General features: G+C 39.1%; 1 protein-coding gene across 2 annotated transcripts in view; it reads right to left on the reverse strand.

The window, feature by feature from the left end:
- Positions 1-20,337, reverse strand: part of LOC109432273 (xaa-Pro dipeptidase) — a 757,159-nt gene that overhangs the window by 592,501 nt on the left and 144,321 nt on the right. For both annotated transcript variants that reach the window (XM_062855645.1, XM_062855648.1), the window contains exon 2: positions 13,067-13,084. The gene's annotated coding sequence lies outside the window, so the exon portion shown is untranslated. The remainder of the gene's footprint in view (positions 1-13,066; positions 13,085-20,337) is intronic.

Consider the following 20,337-nt stretch of genomic DNA (forward strand, 5'->3'; position numbering starts at 1 on the left):
TATTTATACAAAAATAACGAGAAGACCAACGAATGTCATCAATAAGTTAAAAGACAGCTTAGTTTCCATACTTTACAGGAAAAATTAGAAACGGAGCCAAAACTACTTTTAGTATTTATTACAGCGTGTGCCAATGATAGGAGCCCTGTACCAGTTATGGCTACATTTTTTAACTTCGGTTCCTTTTCGCACTATTTGCATGCATTCCTTATGGGATTAGCCATAACTGGTACACTATGGCGAAAAAGGGTGCAAGGAAGCAGAAATTTTAAGGAAAATGATTTATTTCTAGCATGATTTGAGGAAAATGTGAAGTTTAAATGAGTGCGACTACCTTTTGTGGACGTGATCTGTTGTTCACAAATTTTTTGTTGTTGATTTACATCGTTAAAGGGTGAAAATCAACTATGGCGAATAATTGGTACTATAACCATAATTGGTACATTTACCCTATAATCCATTTGCACCGTTCCATTTTTAAGTGTCATCCTATCTTTTTTCATAAAAATGTTTTTCTCTTAAACCTTAACCGATGGAACTATAATTCCTTCGACAACGTTTTTTGGAATCAAGTGCTTTTCAACTTCGTGGAACATTTCATTGCTCTATATGTGACAATTAAGAAGCTAATATTAGGGTCTTTGAAATTCTTTGTACCACCTTAACTTTACAAAATTCGAAAGATTGTCCAAAATATGGTGAAGAAACATTTCCAAAGACAGAATACAGCCAAAACTAATAGTCTATGCATAAAGCCAGATACGGCTTTGGAATCACTGTGCAAAGTTATTTTTTTAACTGGAAAAGTAAAACCGTTGAATACAACATTTTCAGCTCAAAACAGCGATGAAAAGTTCTAATACCAATTTATGGTTACTTGGACACTAGGCTGCGGCTTATTTTTCAAAAGTTGTTGAAATCTGGAATTCGTAAGCTCTTTTGGATTCAAATGACACAAAAAGAGAAACCTCTGAGTTCAAGCCAAAAATATTGAGATTTAGAGGTCGCGCAATCGCTTCAAAGTTGAATTTTCGAGTAATAAAAAGGTGTTTTCACCTCAAGCACCATAACTTTCTCAATTTTCGATCAACGATCAACGATCAATTCTGACTATACATGTCAATGGTTGCTCCTCCGTGATTGATCTGAACTGGTACCAGTTGCACTGTGATCCAACTGAATAAGGGGGTGGGACATTCCACTTATTCTCAAAGTGCAATTTTAGCAGCTCATGCATATTTGATCAATAACGGCGCCGGTCAAGTCCTTATAGTCAGCTGGGAAGGGAAAGGAATGCTAGAGTGTACTGGTTGTTGCTACTAGAGACCTAGAGCACTCTGCGTCCCCACAACCCGCACGGACTGGGGTATTTGTTAGACGGAAAGGATGGGAGATCTGGGAGTCACCGTTGGGTCGGTGATGCGATCCATGGATAGGGTTATTTATAGTGTTCGTGATAGATTGTGTGGTGAATAAGGTGAATAAGGTCAAGCGGCACAGCACGCTTTGGTTGCATAACTTATAGGCGTTATATATACACTGTGCTGTGAGTGGAAGTTGGAAGGGAGGGAAACGACTTTTTTCAATTCGTTTCTGGTTCTAGCGATGGCTATGAACATATGAATATACATGAGTTGTATATGTAGAGAAGAGAGAGCGAGAGAAAGTGGATGGAAAGACACAAAGTAGTATGAAAAGGACGGGCCAGGGATTGAACCCATGACCTTCTGCATACGAATCAGAAGCGGTAGCCACTAGACCACCAAGCCCGTCTCTAACAATGTTGACAAATTACAAACAAAAACAAATATTTTGTTTTCGTCTTTTGGATTCATCATGTTTGAAAAGTATTTATAAAATAATTGAATAACATTAATAGAGCATCAAGGCACATCATAACCTCGTTTGCAATCATTTTTGCGTTCTTCTGATATTCCATCACCACATCACATTCGCTCATCTTTCTGCTCTACCCACAAGACTAGAGCTGCAGCAATTTGAACCCAATCGGTACGGACGATCAACGCAAATCAACCTGAGATCTACAGTCTACGCACTTCTGGTAGATCAACGATGACCGTGGATTCGTTTGCATCCTTTTTCCCACTTCGACATATTTGGGAACTGTTAACAGCCGCTGTTGCGATAGTTGTACCGAATAAACTGCCGCAGTCAGTGGACTTTCCATCCAAAGCAATCTGTTGCCCCGAACTGCTTCGGAACCCTGACCCTGACTCAGAGATCCGAAATGCTCAGCCGTCATTCAGAGCACCTCTGTGCTGTTGGTTGCATCAACACAAAGTATTGATTTTCACTCGCGAATTTTTCCAAGGCGTTTACCGAACAAATCGTCGAGACTAACTTTAATTCTATTAGCCGCGGGGCGCGGAAACTAAAAGAAGTCGACGGCGATTTTGACTGTCAACAAAGTGAACATCGCGATAGACCAAAACAATATTTTCACATTTGGCAGATCTAATCTCATAAGAGATTAAGTTATATATTGGTTATTTTAGTGTTGTAATGCTTGTTGCAAAACATAATAAAAATTTTTGATGTGCGCATGTTGAAGAAGTGCCTTTGAAACATATCATAAGCGTTCATTAAACACACATTCACATTTTATTATTGATTGCTGTCACAACGCAATTTGAACGTTATTTCAACTTAATTTCATATCAAAGTCTGTAAAAATGTTTGAATCATTTCATAACACAGTACCGGTCACACTCATGAAGCATACACTCCCGATCAAAAGTTTGGGGTCACCCCCTCAAAAACATGTCATTTTTTCAAGCCCATATCTTCACCAATTTGAGTCCGATTTCAAAATCCTAGGTCTCATTCGAAAGATAATAAGTCAATGTAACTTTGAACATGATTTAGGTGAAAGTTTTAAAAAATATTTGTATGCAAAGTTAACCCAATGTTGCCAAATGTTCTAAAAAATGAATATAAACTTACGGCAGTGTCGCTGGAAATTGGGTCGACCAAATTTTAAGATGAGAGCGGCAATATAACCTATGTTCTATTACCTTTCAACTGCTTCTTATCGAACTTGGATAAAAAATCTAGGAAAAAAGTTTTTAAGTAATTTAACTCTTGATGTCATCTACCAAAACTTTGGGGTCACTGTCGTAAGACATGTAAAACTGATTTGGTGATATCTTTGTCATCTATAGTTCAATTTTAATTCTTTTTGGTTCAATTCAAAGGTAATTAACTAAATATACGTTAGATGTTTTTAATTTAACGTATTCAACGATTTTTATGCATAAAAATGTTATGTAAAGTAAACACATTTCAACGCATTTCAAAAATTGATGCAATTTTACGTTAAGTTTTAGTATGTAAATTTTACCAAATATGTGTAGTTCAATGGCTTTACAGTAAGTACCATTCATTACGTTTCAAATAAGCCAAGAAGAATTGAAATTGAATGAAAGATGACACAGATATCAACAAATCACTTTTCCATGTTTTACGATAGTGACCCCAAACTTTTGGCCGATACATTATTTTGAGGGGTGACCCCAAACTTTTGGTCGATGACATCAAGGGTTAAGTTACTTAATAACGTTTTTTTTCTAGATGTTTTAGCCAAGTTCGGTAAAAAGGAGTTGAAAGCCAATAGAAAATAGGTTATAGGCTCTCATCTTAAAATTTGGTCGACCCAATTTCCAGCGACACTGCCGTTAGTTTATATTCATTTTTTAGAAAATGTGGCAACTTTGGATTAAGTTTACATGCAAATATTTTTGAAAAACTTTCACCAAAAACATAAATTTACTTTGACTTATCCTTCAAATGAGACCTAGGATTTTCACGCAAAAACGGCTACGCTCAAAAATGTATTTCGGCCTGCACATGTTTAGTAAACATCCATGCCGCACATGACTGTGTTGGAAACACACATTTTTTTTAAATTGCTCGTACGCTCTTTGCAATAATTTCGACATGGCAACCTCACTGGGTTTATAAACCACCTTCAAATACCGAAAAATATTGATATTTTGCAAAAATGTGAGCGTACGAGCAATTTTAAAAAATGTGTGTTTCCAACACAGTCCCTGTGCGGCATGGGTGTTACCCAAAAATGAGAGCTTTTATTTTAGAGAGTTGAAATCGTACGCAAATTGGCGGAGTTATGAGCCTAAAAAAATGACATGTTTTTGAGGGAGTGGCCCCAAACTTTTGATCGGGAGTGTAGGCCCTACAGGCAGGACCTGTGTAAAAACTCCGAGTGTCACAAACGAATGGGATAGATGTGGCACCTAAACGAAATTCATTACTTAATGAGAGGGGTGGAGTTTGACCTCAAAGACCTCACCACTAGCGCCATGCGTCTAGGTAAATTATATTGATAGACTGTTTGCTTTGCAGCTTTCAAGCTGAATGGTAAACATGTTGGGAAAACAGTAATAGATTGCTTATTCATATTATAATTATAATGACTGGCCCAGGTAAGCTTGCACAAACCGTACCAGATTTGCGAGTAGGTAACTTTTACTGATCCGAGAAACTTGACGAAAAGATGTCTCTTATCCTGAAACCAGGTATCAAACACGCGTATAGGTTCATTCTAATAAAATAACAGTCGTTCGCATCAAAGAAACAATCAAAACACTTGAAAGTTGTTACGGGTATAAATTTTTGTTACAATTATAAGACAGAATAATTGTTTAATGTGTTTTAAGTTTAATATTCGTGCGTTCTTTGTGTTCTATGTTGTATTTTACCTTGTGTATATTCTCCTAGTATTAATACACATTTATAGGGTTCTGGCAGAATGGAGGCCCGCATTCCTATTTCGATTGCCAACATTCGGCCATTTGCTAGAGATGAAAATCATTCCCAGGCACAGACTTCAAGTTATAGAACTCTAGTTATGAACCCCGAATCTGGATGCCCGATTAGGATTAGTTTTCCTAGACAAAACCAAGCTATGAACACAGCATCAAATGCTGTGAACTAAAAGGCAAATGCCAACTAAAATACAATTCCAGGATGATTGATGGACCCAAACCAATACATGAAACCTCGTCATCCTGTGATCGGAAGATGTTATCCATCTGGATAACAGGGCACATTTATGTTATGTGTTGTGCTGCGTCAATTTGTGATGTTCCTAATTTGTGCATTTGTAAGGTTCTATGTGTATCATGAGGGCCCATATAGCCTAGGCGGTAAACGCACGGGTATTCAGCATGACCATGCTGAGGATGACGGGTTCGATTCCCGGTCGGTCCAGGATCTTTTCGTTAAGGAAATTTCCTTGACTTCCTTGGGCATAGAGTATCTTCGTGCCTGCCACACGATATACACATGCAAAAGAAGTGTAGAAGAAGTGTATCATGATATGTCGATCCATTGTATTAATTAATTAACTTTTATTTATTTCTGTAACAAAGTTTATTAGAAATTACGGAAATAGGGCTGAATAATGTAAATGATATTAAAAAAAAAGGTGTTTTAATTACTACTGGTAGGTACGCTAATCGTAAGAATTGGTTGGCTTATCTAAGGCATTGCCCATTTAGAATCCAGACAGAGAAAATCACTTATAACTCAGAGATGGAATAGCAAACAGAAAAGGTTAAGATAATTTATTTTAGTTTCATGGAAAAATCATTGAAAATTTTATTTTCCATACATTTTCTCCGTTTTTCCTAAATGTGCACTAGGTCTATTATAGAGGTTAGCGCAAGCTAATGCACGAAGAAGCAATTCAGAGAATTCTAATAAACACTACCCATGCGTGATGATACCTGCACGCAAAATAATCCGTTCCGAAAATCGCCCACACTCAGTTACGAATTCGACAACACGTCAGATTTTTATTAGTTCTGCCACGCATACGTAACGCCTCAGTAACGGAACGATCGGCGCCTTTCGAGGAACTATGATTTCAAAATCGTGAAGTAAGTTCACGGATAAGAAAATTCAGTTCATGAATATACGAGGTAAGGTCACGGCAACCAGGACTTAGTTCACGGTCTGTTTTGATTTTTCACAGCGGCGAGCACTTAGTTCATGGAAGTCAGATTTGTTTTCACAAAAATAGGATCCCCTGGCACAGCTTCATGAGCCCGTTTTATAGATTTCGGTACACTTCTTAGCACTAAGTATAGCACAACATTTGAAAGACGAACCATATTTCACGAAAAATAATACTTTTTGAACGGCAACTTGAATGGATTATCGTGATTTTGTGGGCACTGCAAAGCACACAATTTTGTCGTGATTTTACAGCAGCCAACTTACCAATCACGTAAAGTCCTAGTAGCGTTAGTACACAGACTGCATCCTCGTATTCGAGTGGCACTGTATTTACCTTCACCACGATGGCACTGCGACGAGAGCTCATTTTTTAAGTTTTTTGCATGTCTCGACAATATTTCTCCCTAAATTTTTGCATTATGCACAGATTTCAATCTTGGAACTTTTGTTTATCCATTTTACTAAGGCAGCACCAACTGACAGATCGCATGAATGTTGTTCACGTAAACGAGAGCAAAATCTTAAAAGCTGGTCGTTGACTAGACATGAACTGCATTCTATTATTTGAGATCATTTTTGCAATAGATGGTCTCTGTAAACACCGTAACAAGTCAGTTAGTAGTCACAAATCTAACAGACAGTAGGTTCTGATGTTCGTGACTTTTTGTTCACGTTTATCGGAACGGATTTTTCAGCGTGTGACGGGTAAAAATCCGGAACCCAAAACATGACGAAAAAGTTATGAAATCTTGAAATATGTCGCTTCATGATAACATGACTACAAGTCATAGAACCATACCGCTGAGTCATAGAATCATGTTGCTGACTCATAAAACCATAAAACAGCGACATAAAGCAATGTAACGAAACAAACGGGTGCGATCTTTGTACTAAGTTCCACCCATCAAGGTCGTCACCATACGGTCCACGCACACTGTCAGTGGACTATGTGTCGCTGCGTTCACACCAAGTCCGTCCGTTACGAAGGCAGCTGCCTGTTACGGAGCGAGCTCCACACCCATTCTGATTTGCTGTGTTTCGTGGTAAGACAAACTATCATTTAAATAAACAAAAAAGTGTATAACTCTATTCTTATTATTTTTTAGAACAATACTGCGAAGTGAGCACCCCGTTAAGGATCTTCTGCAGAAAAAAGGAAGGGCTTTTGGTTTGCATGCAGAAACTTCCCAGAAAAGATATTTTTCTTCAATACCTATGACGGCGACTTATTGAAATCACTGATTTGAGGATCAAAATTTCTTTCGCACCTTGCTACATTAACTATGCTGCCGGAGTTAAGAACTACCAAAAAGTAATTGGAACAAGAAGCGGTTAAAGGTTAATTAAGTTAAACATTTGTAGCTAGTTTCCATTTGATTGAAAACGGTTTCCATATTTCACTAATGGAACCGAAATCATAAATGATAAGTACAAATATTATAAATGAGGTTTATGATTTCATAAAATTTCATTTTCATGCCGCAAATTTATAATTATTGGCAATTTGTACCGATGGAATGAAAACCATAAACGATATGTAAGAGTTCCATGAATAAGGCATATGATTTCATAAATTTTCGTCAAGATGCAGTGTACTTCATGCCGCAAATTTATAATTATTTGTACTAAACATAAGAAATGTAGCGTCAAAGCTATGTCACGGCAAAACTCATCATGATATCATGCCGATTTTTTATGGTGTGTATCCATAACATAAAAACACACATTTATCGCCCAATCATGACGCATTTTGCCAGTTTTGGGTTCCGGATTTTTACCCGTGCATTTTTTTTTTTTATTTCCGATTTATCTATGTAGTCATAGCTAGAAATCGTAATATAAAGCGTAGTTCTTCCAAATGAATAACAATAATTGTTATTTTGTTGGAAATCTAAGAGTTCTAAAGAGCCAAAGTTGAGCCATTTTTATGGAGATTTCGTTTTTTGCGCTCCGTCCCGAAAGGGATATACAGTAATTATAATTAAGCTTTGTTATAAGCTTATTTGTTCATAACCAAAATTTTAATATTTCGTAACTACTGAAGAACGAAAACTTTATGTTCAAAATGAATCCTTTCTTATATCATAACTGCAATAGCATCCTTACCTATCAAAACAACACAGTTCAAGGTTGTATCGACTATCGTCATTATGAAAGCAGCGGTCGGTGGCCGCACCACACACCGAGCTTCATATTGCACCATCTCGCAGCAAGGGAACTGCTGCTAGCTACTGGAGTTTTCTTCCGACCAGAGCCACACAGTTGCTCTTGGGGGGGATGAAGGCACGCGTCTTCAGTAGGATGATGACTTGTGTTTATTTTCACCCATCTGAGCAGCTGCCTACCGATGCAATGCAATACGAGGGGGTTGTGGGTCGAGAACCCACATCTATCGTTGGAAACCTAGACTGTATCTGTGGGGATATCTGCATGAAGATGGTCGAAGGTGGTATATAAGCATGCTGCTAGTGTTTGAGTGTGGGTGTGCGTGCGATAAGAATCTCTTTCCGATGTCTGACTTCGAAGAGTGTTGGAGTTTCCACTTCATCTGTACCACTTAGGATTTTCACTGTAAATACCTACAATGTTGCCTTTCGTCTGTCTAGAGCGAGAGACCAGAAGCAAACGACGTGCTGTTTTAAAGTTTATAAAATATGAGTACAGTTGCTTATTGGTTTTTCGATACAAATTAATGAATATCAACTTCTTCTCGATAACATACTCCACGTCGGTGGATGAAGAAGGATGGAGAAGCATGGTAGTTGTTATTGAATACTGAAAGGATATCAATCAAACGAGACATATGAATGTTGATACACTAACAGTATACCTATATATACATTGTTCATCTTCTGTGATTCGCTGCTATCCGGATAAACAACATCGACGAACCAAGCATCTTGTTTCTTCTTCTTCTTGGTGTAACATCCAAGCTGGGACAAAGCCTGCTTCACAACTAAGTGTTCTATGAGCAGTTATTTGCATTTGTATTAATATCGTACGGCAAGGACGAAGATACTCTATCCCCAAGGAAGCTAAGGAAATTTTCATTACTAGACGATTACTAGACGGACCGACCGAGAATCGAACCCGCCATCCACAGCATGGCATTGTTGAATATCCACTCGCTTACCGCATCGGCTATATAGGCCCAAGCAGATCCTATGCATGTCCTGGAAAATTGTTCTGAGCAATCGTCTTCCGCCGACCGACCGGAATGTTCCTTTGTAAAACAATCAATGACACAAACAAACAAACACGGCGGGAAGAACCGGGGGGCGCAACATGGCCTAATTTCCGTCTTTCCCCATTTAGAAACCGTCACAGAGGATAAACAACAGCCAACCACCCACCGCAGCCCCGCAGCTTCTTATTGAAGATCTTGGGCAGGAGATGTTCCCAATCCAAAGACGAATGATTTTTCTTAGAAGGAGGGAGGAGTGGGACGTATTGTTGGTTGACGACGACGGCGCTTTCCATTTCCACCGAGGCAAGCGCGCGGTCGGAGTTTGAAGGTCAAAAAGGATATCGCATTCCTTCCGGACAGAGGGGAAGGCGAAGACGTGCGATGTGGTAACAACACAGCATCAGTAAGCAGGAAAGCACAACTTGATGTGGTAATGTTTTTTCGCGCTCTCAGCGCGAATATTCCTGCATTTCAAATGCTCAGCTTGGTTTATTTATGTATTTATAAGATGTTGATGCGCTAAATAATTTATTACGCTAAAATGATTCTGAAAATTATGGATGATTGATGGATGGTTTTGGTTAGCGTGAGGAGAATTGATCGTAAGTTACGCTTTCGATATCTTCTTTTGGATGGGTAGGCAATAGTATTGTTCAGTTTCGTGTTGTTGAATTACGGACTATGAATATTTATCTGTAAACTGGTTCAACTGAGAATCCGGAACAGTAATACTTTCTTACATATGTGAAAGGCATAAAATTATAAAAATGCAAAGTTTTGCCTCCTGAAGCAATTGTTTGGGCTCATAGAAGCTACGTTCAGAATTTGAACGAAATCGATTAAGTCTGAGCGCCCCAACGAGCTTGAAGTTAGTATGGGAAAACTAGACCATATGTATGCAGAAATTACAAGTTTTCGAATTTCACCGCTAGGTAACGCTGTAAGCGTTCAATTAATAAAACCACGTCGTGCCTACCACGAGCTCCAGAAGAAGATGTGGTCAAAAAAGATTCAACCGCATCAAATGCACCATGTATAAAAGGCTGAAAAGAACGCTGCTAAGTCCTCTACGCACGGATACAAGAAATGGATAATGCTCGAGAACAACCTGCAAGTACTCGGATTTTCCAAGCGACGCGTAAGGACGATTTTCGGCGGTGTGCAGAAGCACGGTGTATGGTGGCAAAGAATGAACCACGAGGTCGCTGCACCCCACGGCGAATCCAGTATCCAGAAGGTGGCCAAAGCCGGTAGGATACGGTGGGCAGGGCATGTTGCATGAATGCCGGACAACAACCCTGCAAAGTTCCTACACTGATTCGACCTATTCAAATCGAACGCTAGATTTACATTCATATTTTGAACACACGAACAAAATTTGCTTGCTGGTGAGATCACTTGGATACATATGACCGAATGGTTTAGCTCACTTCTATGCAGTGTTTTTAAAATAATATGATAACAGTTCAATAATAATTGATTGTTGTAGGCGCAATAAAGCATACAATTATGCGAGTAGTTAATATTCATCACTTCATAGAAGATAATGGGGTTCTAAATGACATACAAAAACTGGTATTATTGTTTTAGCGTCAAAACAGGCTCTAGTAAGATTAAGAACCCCTGCTAAGGATACTCGATATTACAGCCGAAAATATCAGGATATTCAACTAATAGTAATACATATTGAACCTAGTTGCATCCATTTGCATCTAAGATAGTTATTGAGCCTTGAAAAACGGCTATTTTTAACTCAAAAATAGCCATAACTAATACTATTGACATTTTAGAACCCTATTCACTTCTACAAAGTTGTTAATTTTGACATTTTACATAACTTTGTAGAACATTGCAACTTTCTAACACTGCGCGTTTTCAAAATATACGAATAAAACGATTTTTGGAGGGTCATTCATAAAATACGTCTGTATCTTGAAACAATGTAGAGATAGAGGATTGATGTCTTCGGCAAAGATATTTGTAGTGAGCATATCAACAACTTTGCCGAAGACACTATATTGAAAAAACGTCAAACAAAAAAGTTGGATTTTACAGCGCCACCTGTGGCAAAGTTGCGAACTAAAGCTAAAAACCATTGGATGCGCCCTATTTTTATAAAATTTTCATCCGAAGACACCATGCCAATAAAACCACGTTTAAAGACGCTGCTGGAAAAAGTTCACGTGCAACGGTGCGGTTTCGGGAGCAGCCAGGAATTTCTCCGGTGATTGCTCCATGAATTCTTGAAAATCTCCTGATAGAATTGGAATTATTGGTCAACTCCTGGAGGAATTTAACTAAACTTTAAACTTCCCGAGGAAATTTTAGATGAATTCCCGGGAAAGTCCAGAATAAAATTCCGGACAAACTTCTGGAGGAATTCCCTGGAGACTCATTGAGGAATTCCAGGGGAACTTCTGCAGAAATTCCCGGGAAGTCCTGCAGAAATTCGATCCACTCCTGAAAGAATTCTACGGGAATTTCCCGCAGAACTCCTGCAAAATTTAAACGGGAAACTCGTGGATAAACTCCCGGGGAACTCGTGGCGGAACTAACGGGGAACTTCTGGAGGAATTCTTGAGTAACTCCTGGAGAAAATCATGGGGAACTCATGAAGGAATTTCCGGGGAAATTCTGGAGGAATTCCTGGAAAACTACTGAAGGAATTCCCGGGGAACAATGGGAGGCATTCCCGGGGAACATCAGGAAGAATTCCCGGGGAACTCCTGAAGAAATTCTCGGTGAATTCCTGGAGGATTTATAGGAGATTTCCTAGAGGAATTACCTGAGTATTTCTGGATGATTTCCTCAGGAACCCCTGTAGGAACTCCCGGGGAACTCCTGAAGAAATTTCCGGGAAGTCCGACAGGTAGAATTTATGAAGAACTCCTGAAGGAATTCCTCAAACGGAACTCCTGGAGGAATTCCCGGGAATCTTTTTTGGGGACCTCCTGGAGAAATTCCTGAAGAGCTCTTGCAGAAATTCCCGGAGAACTTCTGGATGAATTCTCGGGAAACTTTTGAAGGGATTCCTGGGGATCTTCTGGAGGAATTCTTGGAGACATTCTCGAAGAACTGTTGGAGGCGTTCCCGTAGAATTCTTGGATGTATTCCCGTGAACTCCTGGAGGACTCCTGGAGAGCTCCTGGAGGACTTCTGGAGAACTTCAGGAGGAATTATCGGGGAGTTAGACTAGCCAAGTTGTTCCTGGAATTGAGAGCTATTATCATGACAAACTCAAAAACACCATCTTTCTAAAACTCTCAGAGTCCCTTTCTTTCTTTTGAAACCATCATTTCTCTTGAACCCTCAGCTTCGTTTAAGAAATTGAGGATCTTCTTCGGATTACTAGTTTTATTAATAGCATTTCCGACTTCCTGCAGAATCTCGGACAATATCCGGACTCCTACAGAATTATAACTTTCTTTTTAGGAGTTTTGGAGTTTCCTTCCGTACTGTATTTCTTTGTATCTCATGGATTGACTAGTTCGTTCTTTAAATCTTTGAATTTTTACTGTACCGATTTGCTGTCGATAACCCCTTTATTGCCACCGTAGCCTCCGCTTTTCGGAAACCTCAGATTTCTTCCGATAGAAGAAGAGAGGGCAACAGCAATGCTGCTCTTCCTGTAAACATACACATACTAATAAAACTGTCGTTATTTTAACATTTGCAGCAGGAAATCCGCGCTAATTGCGTTTTGCTTCCTGCGTGAAAGATAATATTTAAACGGTTATAATAACAATAATCAGAGCAGGCTCACCAAAAACTATACGAGGTAGCGCTGCTATCTACTCACGAAATAAATTACCCTGGGGCTAAAAGCCCAATAAAAGTAAGAAAAGCAATGTACTTCTCTGTGATAGTTATAGTACTTACCAGATAAGCTGTCGATTCCTGAAACGATACAAAGAGAAAAATAAATTATTTCTCTTTTACAATAACTACCACTAAGTTAATTATCTCTTAAAAGGAAGTCGAGGTAATTTCACTTCACATTATGAAACAGTTGCAGTCTTAACCCGATTTCATCACGCCTAACGACTACCAGGAGGAAGTCCTGGACAAATCCGGAAAAAAAATCATGAACGTAGAATAACTGAAAATATACTGGAGGGATTCTGGAAAAACAGGTACGTCTGTTTCTCTGTGGAATCCTCGTTCTTACGAAGATTACTCAAGAATCCCTCCAGTATACTTTCAGTTATTCTTCGTTCATGATATTTATATTAAAAATCATCATCACGAAAACGTTATCGCCCAATGCTAATCATGCCGTGATTGGACAAGCCACCACTAGACGGCGGTAGTGAGCAAACGTCAAGCAGGAGCGAAAACGATGCAAACACCGCAACTGGTCAACTGAACAACTACCGAATATTTGAATCAACCGTTAAAAAGGTGATTGATGGGAAGTGTGTAGAGTGTGACGTCTGCTTCTCTATGAGGATTCTATGATGCAATATTTGTATTTGGACATTAGGCTACAAGCTAATAAAAAGCTCTGAAGAATCAGGAAAATCCTTGAAGGAACCACAGACGAAACCTTTACAGGAATCCTGAAAAGAACCCCAGAAGAAAGTTTGGGATGTAACTTTGAATAAATTTTGAAATAATCATTGGGCGAATATCTAAGGAGTTCAGGAGAGATCTCTGGATGACCCACGTGAAAGCCCTGAAGGAACAAAACATCCTTGGTGGAATCCTGAAAAAAGTTCCTGGTAGATTCTCGAGATAATCTATCAACAGATCTTAGGAGGTATCCATATAGGAATCCTTGAGAGACCCCTGGACTAGACGTGTGCGCCGAATATTCGGCGTGAACTCGGCGTGCATCGGTGTGGGGCTTCTTAAACAATTATTAACAAAGTTATTTATTTTCTATTGATTCGATTACAACAAGTGGACATCTAGCTATGTGCTGCTGCAGATATTATCTGGTTTTGATGATGATAGCTGTTGGAAATAGGCAAACGATTTCCTTCCGTGCTTAGTGAGCCCCGAGTTCTCCGTTGCATAGTATTTGAATTACTTCATATTCTGCCAGTTGAGTGAGACCAGTGGAAAAGTAGAAGATATATATTTGTCAAGTAGTGTCGCATCGAAAAGCTAGTTCACAGAATATCGAGAAAGTTAGTAATGGTCTAAGATTGAAGATGTTAGAGTTGTCGTGTCTTGGAAGACAAATAATGGAACTTAAGGACAGACTTGTTAGAATCCCAAAATGGCCGCCACAATGGCCGACTTTGCCACCTACTCACGATTTCGAAGGCACAAATCTCTTCTTAAACAAAACCAGCGCACCTGATCTTCTTATTTTAAGCTTATTACGAGTGAGCAAGAACAGAATAATGAAATGCACTATTGTGTGAAGCTTGCTTCTTGAGATTTGTGCGTTTCAAGTTCTGATGCACTGTTGAAACGGGATTTCAAGACGTTTGTCCTTAAATGTAAGTTGTTAATCAAATGTTCGTGCAATTGAAATTGATAAAATATAAACTATTTGCAGTCTTGAAGCTGCCAATACAGTTAGCTGCTTTCGAGAAGTTTCGCTCCTTCCAATGAATCACGTTTTTAACAATAGCCTTTCTGAGAAGCGATACGCCCATCGGCGTGCGGTTTTCACGCCGCCGCCGCCGCCGCCGCCACCGCCTATTGCCACGCCGACACGCCGATGCTTCCTGGATCGGCTTCAAACAACATAACCATAAACTTTTTCCACCAGTGCATGGGTATAACACCCCTTAATCAATCCCCGTTTAAAAAAATAGTATATTTGATTCTTGTTGACTTGGGAAGCCGCCCGCCGATTCACGCCGATTTTTCATCGGCGCGGCGGCGCACACGTCTACCCTGGACGATTTAAAAAAAATAAGCTATGGAGGAATACTTAAAAACAACATCATTAAAGGATTCCCGGGAAAAATCTCGGGAAGAATCTATGGTGGAATCCCTGCAGGAAGGTTGAGAGAATACCCTGAAATAATTCCAGGAGAAAACAATGGAAGAATGGTGAACAGAATTACTCGGGGAAATCCCCGAGAGAAATCTTTCAAAAAATATCTAGTTAAATCTTGACTAGACACCCGGGAGAACAAGAGGAGTGCCTAAACGAATCTATGAAATCACACGAGACATCCGTAGAGAAACTTTGGGAGGGATCCTTTGGAGAATCCCAGAGGAAATCCATGGGAGAGTTGCTGCAGGAATCCCCGAAAAAATCCTTCTATGTATTCCTATAGAAATCCCAGGAGAAGGCCTTGAAGAAATTACCGGTATGAATTCCAGAGAATAACTCTGGGAGAGTTTCGCGATAAGTTCGGAAAAGAATCTCGGGATCCTGAAAAAAAAATACCATTATGAGTCGGGGTAGGAATTCCTGAAATCCTGAAAAATCCCGACACATCTAGAAGACTGTTGGATATAACCAAAGTGGTAAACGCGCAGGTTTCAAGCAAGACCGTCCGGGAGACGAGTTCGATTTCGATTCTGTAATTAAAATTTCCTTAACTCTCTTAGACATGGAGTATTGGTAGGGAAAGGCTACGAAGCCCACGCCAAGCCAAGCAGCAGGCTTTCTACCAATGGGGACGTTACGCCAAGAAGAAGGAGAAAATAACATTTTAAAGAATCCCGGAAAGAATCAATAAGAAAATCCCGACAAGAATTCTAAGAGAAATCCTTATAAGAATCTCTACAGAACAAGCAACAAGCAGTTCTGAGGAGCACACATAAATAACGTCAAATTTTCAGGGAGGTAAATAGATGTAATAGTTTTATCCCACGGGAAAAACGGATGTTTTCCACATACAATAAAGCTAAAAATTAAGCAAAACTAATAAGGTTGATAATTGTCCCTCGAATTCTGTTTCCGTCTAGTCCACGTCTATTTCGGGCACAATTTGAATTGAAAAGACTGGTTGAAAGTTCCGCCACATGTGTGGGACGTGAAACGACAGCGATACAAGGTGCTGCGGGATCGGGCCACCATGAAAGTTGCACAAGCCAAACAGCAGTATCTGAATCAATTCTTGGACAGTAGAGTTCCGTCCAAAATTCTTTGGCAGCGGGTACGGAGCCTAGGAGTCGGTAACGATAAATCGTCAAAGCCGTGTGAATTTGATCCGGATGTGGTAAATCGTGCTTTTTGGCTAACTACACGAGTAACACCCAGCAGACATTGAGACCTCGTAGTTCAACACCACCTTCGCCGTATAGTTTTTCTTTCCAACCTGTTCGGTACTGGGAAGTTGTCAATGCAATCTTGGACATTCAATCAAGTGCGGTTGGGATAGATGAACTGCCGAATAGTTCATCCTGATCCTACTATTGGTCGTCCATCATATAACGCATCTGTTCAACATGTTCATCCGGAATTCGACTTTTCCTGATTGCTGGAAGCATGCAAAAATTCTTCCACTTAAAAAAACGCATTTAAATGACATCAACACTCTACGACCAATTAGCATACTTTGTGCATTGTCGAAGGCTTTTGAAAAGCTTCTCAAGCATCAAATGACATCGCATATTCAGAGTAACAACTTGTTGTCAGATTATCAAGCTGGTTTCCACGGAGGTCAGAGTGTCAAAACAGCAGTTCTTCGAGTACATGACGACCTTGGAGCCATCATTGACAAAAAGGGTGCTGGCATACTGCTGCTTTGGATTTTTCGAAAGCTTTCGACACTATCGTACATTGCAAACAGCTAACCAAACAGGAAGTGCAATTCAACTTTTCTCCGTCATCTGTAAACCTGCTGGGGTCCTACTTGTGCGGACGTAAGCAGACCGTTTTCTGTGATAATCGCTTTTCGAGTAGTGCGGATGTATCATCTGGTGTGCCTCGAGGCTCAATTCTTACTCAATTCGTTACTCCCTCCTTCTTTGAGTAGTATTAAGTTCACCGAGAAAAGCCAATAAAATTCAATTATGATAAAGTCATGCGGTGATTAAACCTAGAAAGTAGAAAGTCAATTCTAGTTCCCCTGCACTTCTGCTGTCACATCAATGATCTACCAACTGTGTTGAAGTACTGTTCCATACAGATTTATGCCGATGATGTGCAACTCTACGTCAGGTGGCTTGGGCCCTGTACGAGCGAGCTTATCAGGATGATTAATACTGATCTTCAACATGTAGCAGATTGGTCACGTCGAAATAGTCTTCAAGTGAATCCTGCGAAGAGTAAAGTCATATATATCTCAATTTAACGTCGACTAAACTACGGTTTTCCTGACGCGAGAGTTATGCTAGACGGTCAGAGCATCGAGTGGACGGAAAATGCGAATAACCTAGTGTTCATTTTCCAAAATTATTTGCAGTGGGACAGCCTAAAAGCACAGCACTGTGGAAAGATCTATGCTAGCCTACGCACGTTGTACAACTGTGCTCCTAAAGCACCGACCGCTTCAAAACTGTTCAAATCCCTAATTTTACCTCATTTTCTGTTTGGCGATGTCCTTCACGTCTACCCAAGTGCAAGTTCCTTCGACAGACTTCGTGTGGCGTTAAATTGTTGTGTACTATATGTACAGGGGATAGACAAAATGATCGGGAAAATGTTCACTTTTCCTAAAATGTTCAACTAGCTGTAACTTTTCGAAAAGTGTATCAAATATTCTCAAATTTTTACTGTAAGTTCATCAACTAGTTGTATATCAGTGGTTCAAATGTGGGAAAGATCGGGCAATTTTCAACGAAGTTATAAAGATTCTTGAAAAAGGTATAATTATCCGATAGCCAACTTTGAGCTATTATATCTCCGGATTTAATGAACCGAATGCAATGAAATTTTGATCATTCATGACTTATATCATGAACTCTGAAAAACATTAGACATAACTTGAAATTTTTAACAAGAGCAAAATTTATAGCGGTTTTATTTTTCTCACGGTTTTTTAGCAAATTGGTCTATTTTTAATATGCATTCCATTACTTTTTCAATTTATTTGCGGCTATGTTGATACTTTCCTTCAAAACACATTTATATATAAGTCAATTGGAGGGAAATAAAATGAACTATGTATGATTTGCATCTTGAATTTCGATGTTGAAGTTTTTGGATAATTTGGTGTTTTATTAGAAAAATAATCTAATCGTTATAATTTTCTTCCGTGTTAAGAATTTTAAGTTAAGTCAACGGTTTTCCATAGATCATTATATAAGTCATAAATGATCAAAATTTCATTGCATTCGGTTCATTGAATCTGGAGTTTTACAGCTCAAAGTTGGCTATCGGATAATTTTACCTTTTCCAAGAATATTTATAGCTTCGTGGGAAATGGCCCGATCTTTCCCAAATTTGAACCACTGATACACAACTAGTTGATGAACTCACAGTAAAAATTTGAGAATATTCGATACACTTTTCGAAAAGTAACAGCTAGTTGAACATTTTTTGAAAAGTGAAAATTTTGCCTGTCCCGATCATTGTCTATCCCCTGTATATGGGTTGAGTCGGTATGACCACGTTAGCCATTTGCAAAAGAACCTTATCGGATGTAGTTATAGAACCTTATCGGATGGTTTTTACGCATATCGCTCCTGTACCGTCTACCCCCGTTGGTTTGAACGAGGTCCATTTTTTAATTTGAACTTGTAGTAACCCTGTGGGCATCGAAAAACACACTGATGGTAACACTTTTTGCTGTTTTATTTTGATTCTTCGTTCCGTTTCACCCCGTTCCATGAGCAGAATGACGTTTGAACTATTTTTAATTTGAACGATGTGCAGATTATTATAGGGGGTCAAATTAAAACGTGTTCAGATTAGATGCGGTCAAACCAACGGGGGTAGACGGTACACAGACTCCCACCTCGTTATATCAAAAGATTGTACACACACGAGGCCGCCGGTTACAGAATTTGGTGATTCCAGCTAACAACACATTTCCGTAATAATTAGTGAAAAAGCCGTAACCAACAAAATGTACACAATTTGAGTAATTGCAGGAGTGAAAAGATGCTAGATTTGTCTTCTAAATGCTCACATAGTTTCCTTGATATCACTTTTCTAACTATTGAAAATCACTGATTGAGGGAAAGGCGTAATTCCATTCTATTCCAAACGAACAAAACAAGAATTACGCCTTCTACTCCTTTGTTTTGTTTGGTGTTTTGTTTATGAAAGTGAAAGGCTTAACTGAAATCAAAACGTAAACACGGCGAAAGCAAATGGCGAAATTCTGTCAAAATCATAAACAAGGCGAATAGTAAAAGGCGATTCTGAAAATTATATCGATTCGAGGCGCATAGTATTGGGCGAAATTAGCATTTTTAGGTATCAATTCAGGCGTATTTAAATAAATGCAATTTTTAGTGCAAAAAATATCAAATACGTGCATTGTTCTTAGAAAAACAAGAAACTATGTCAGAACTGTATCAATTAACCTTATTTAAGTTGAATTATTCAGTATTACTTCTAAATAGGAATTGAAATTTGATCAGCAAAATTCGGTTGTTGTTTTCGCATTGTTATTGTTTTGTTAGTTACGCCCTATTCGCGAATTACTCCCGATTTGCTTGCATTCTCCCTACACGGAGAGACGAAACTACCCAAAAGTGAGTTCTTTCCACTCAACTTCGGGGTTGCGTGCGTCAAGCCAATTTTGAGTTGATGGAATCGATGTTTTTGTTGGGTTGTTCCCGCTTGCTTCCATGTGAAAAAATACCTAATTTTAAGTTTTTTTCACTCAACCGAAATTTTGATTATGTTGTATTCACTCGAATTTGAGTACTGTGCTAGAACCTCAGTGTTGGCTTGACGCACGGAACTGCAAAAGTTGGCTGTTTCTCTCTTCACTCTCTGACAACAATAGAAAGAGCGCATGAAAAGGGAGATGAAAAAGAACTCAAAATTGAGTTTAAAAGTACCTAATTTTGAGTTTTTCAGTTTCTCCGTGTAGGCGAAAACAAGTTGTTGTTTACATTTTACTGACGGGGAAAAAGTGATCTATTTGATTCATTGAACGAACATGCCTTGCTACGTGCATCAGGGAAATCCAAGTGTCACAAAGCTTTTGTGAGGTGTGACTTGAAGTAAAAATTGAACGGTGATGAAGAACATTTCAGCTAGCTGCTGCTTTGGTGCGGTTCCCTTCATCATACGCAAAAATAGAAAAAATTACAACTCATAAGTGGAGTGAAAATGA

This window comes from Aedes albopictus, chromosome 3 (assembly GCF_035046485.1).
Source record: "Aedes albopictus strain Foshan chromosome 3, AalbF5, whole genome shotgun sequence".
Lineage (NCBI taxonomy): Eukaryota > Metazoa > Arthropoda > Insecta > Diptera > Culicidae > Aedes > Aedes albopictus.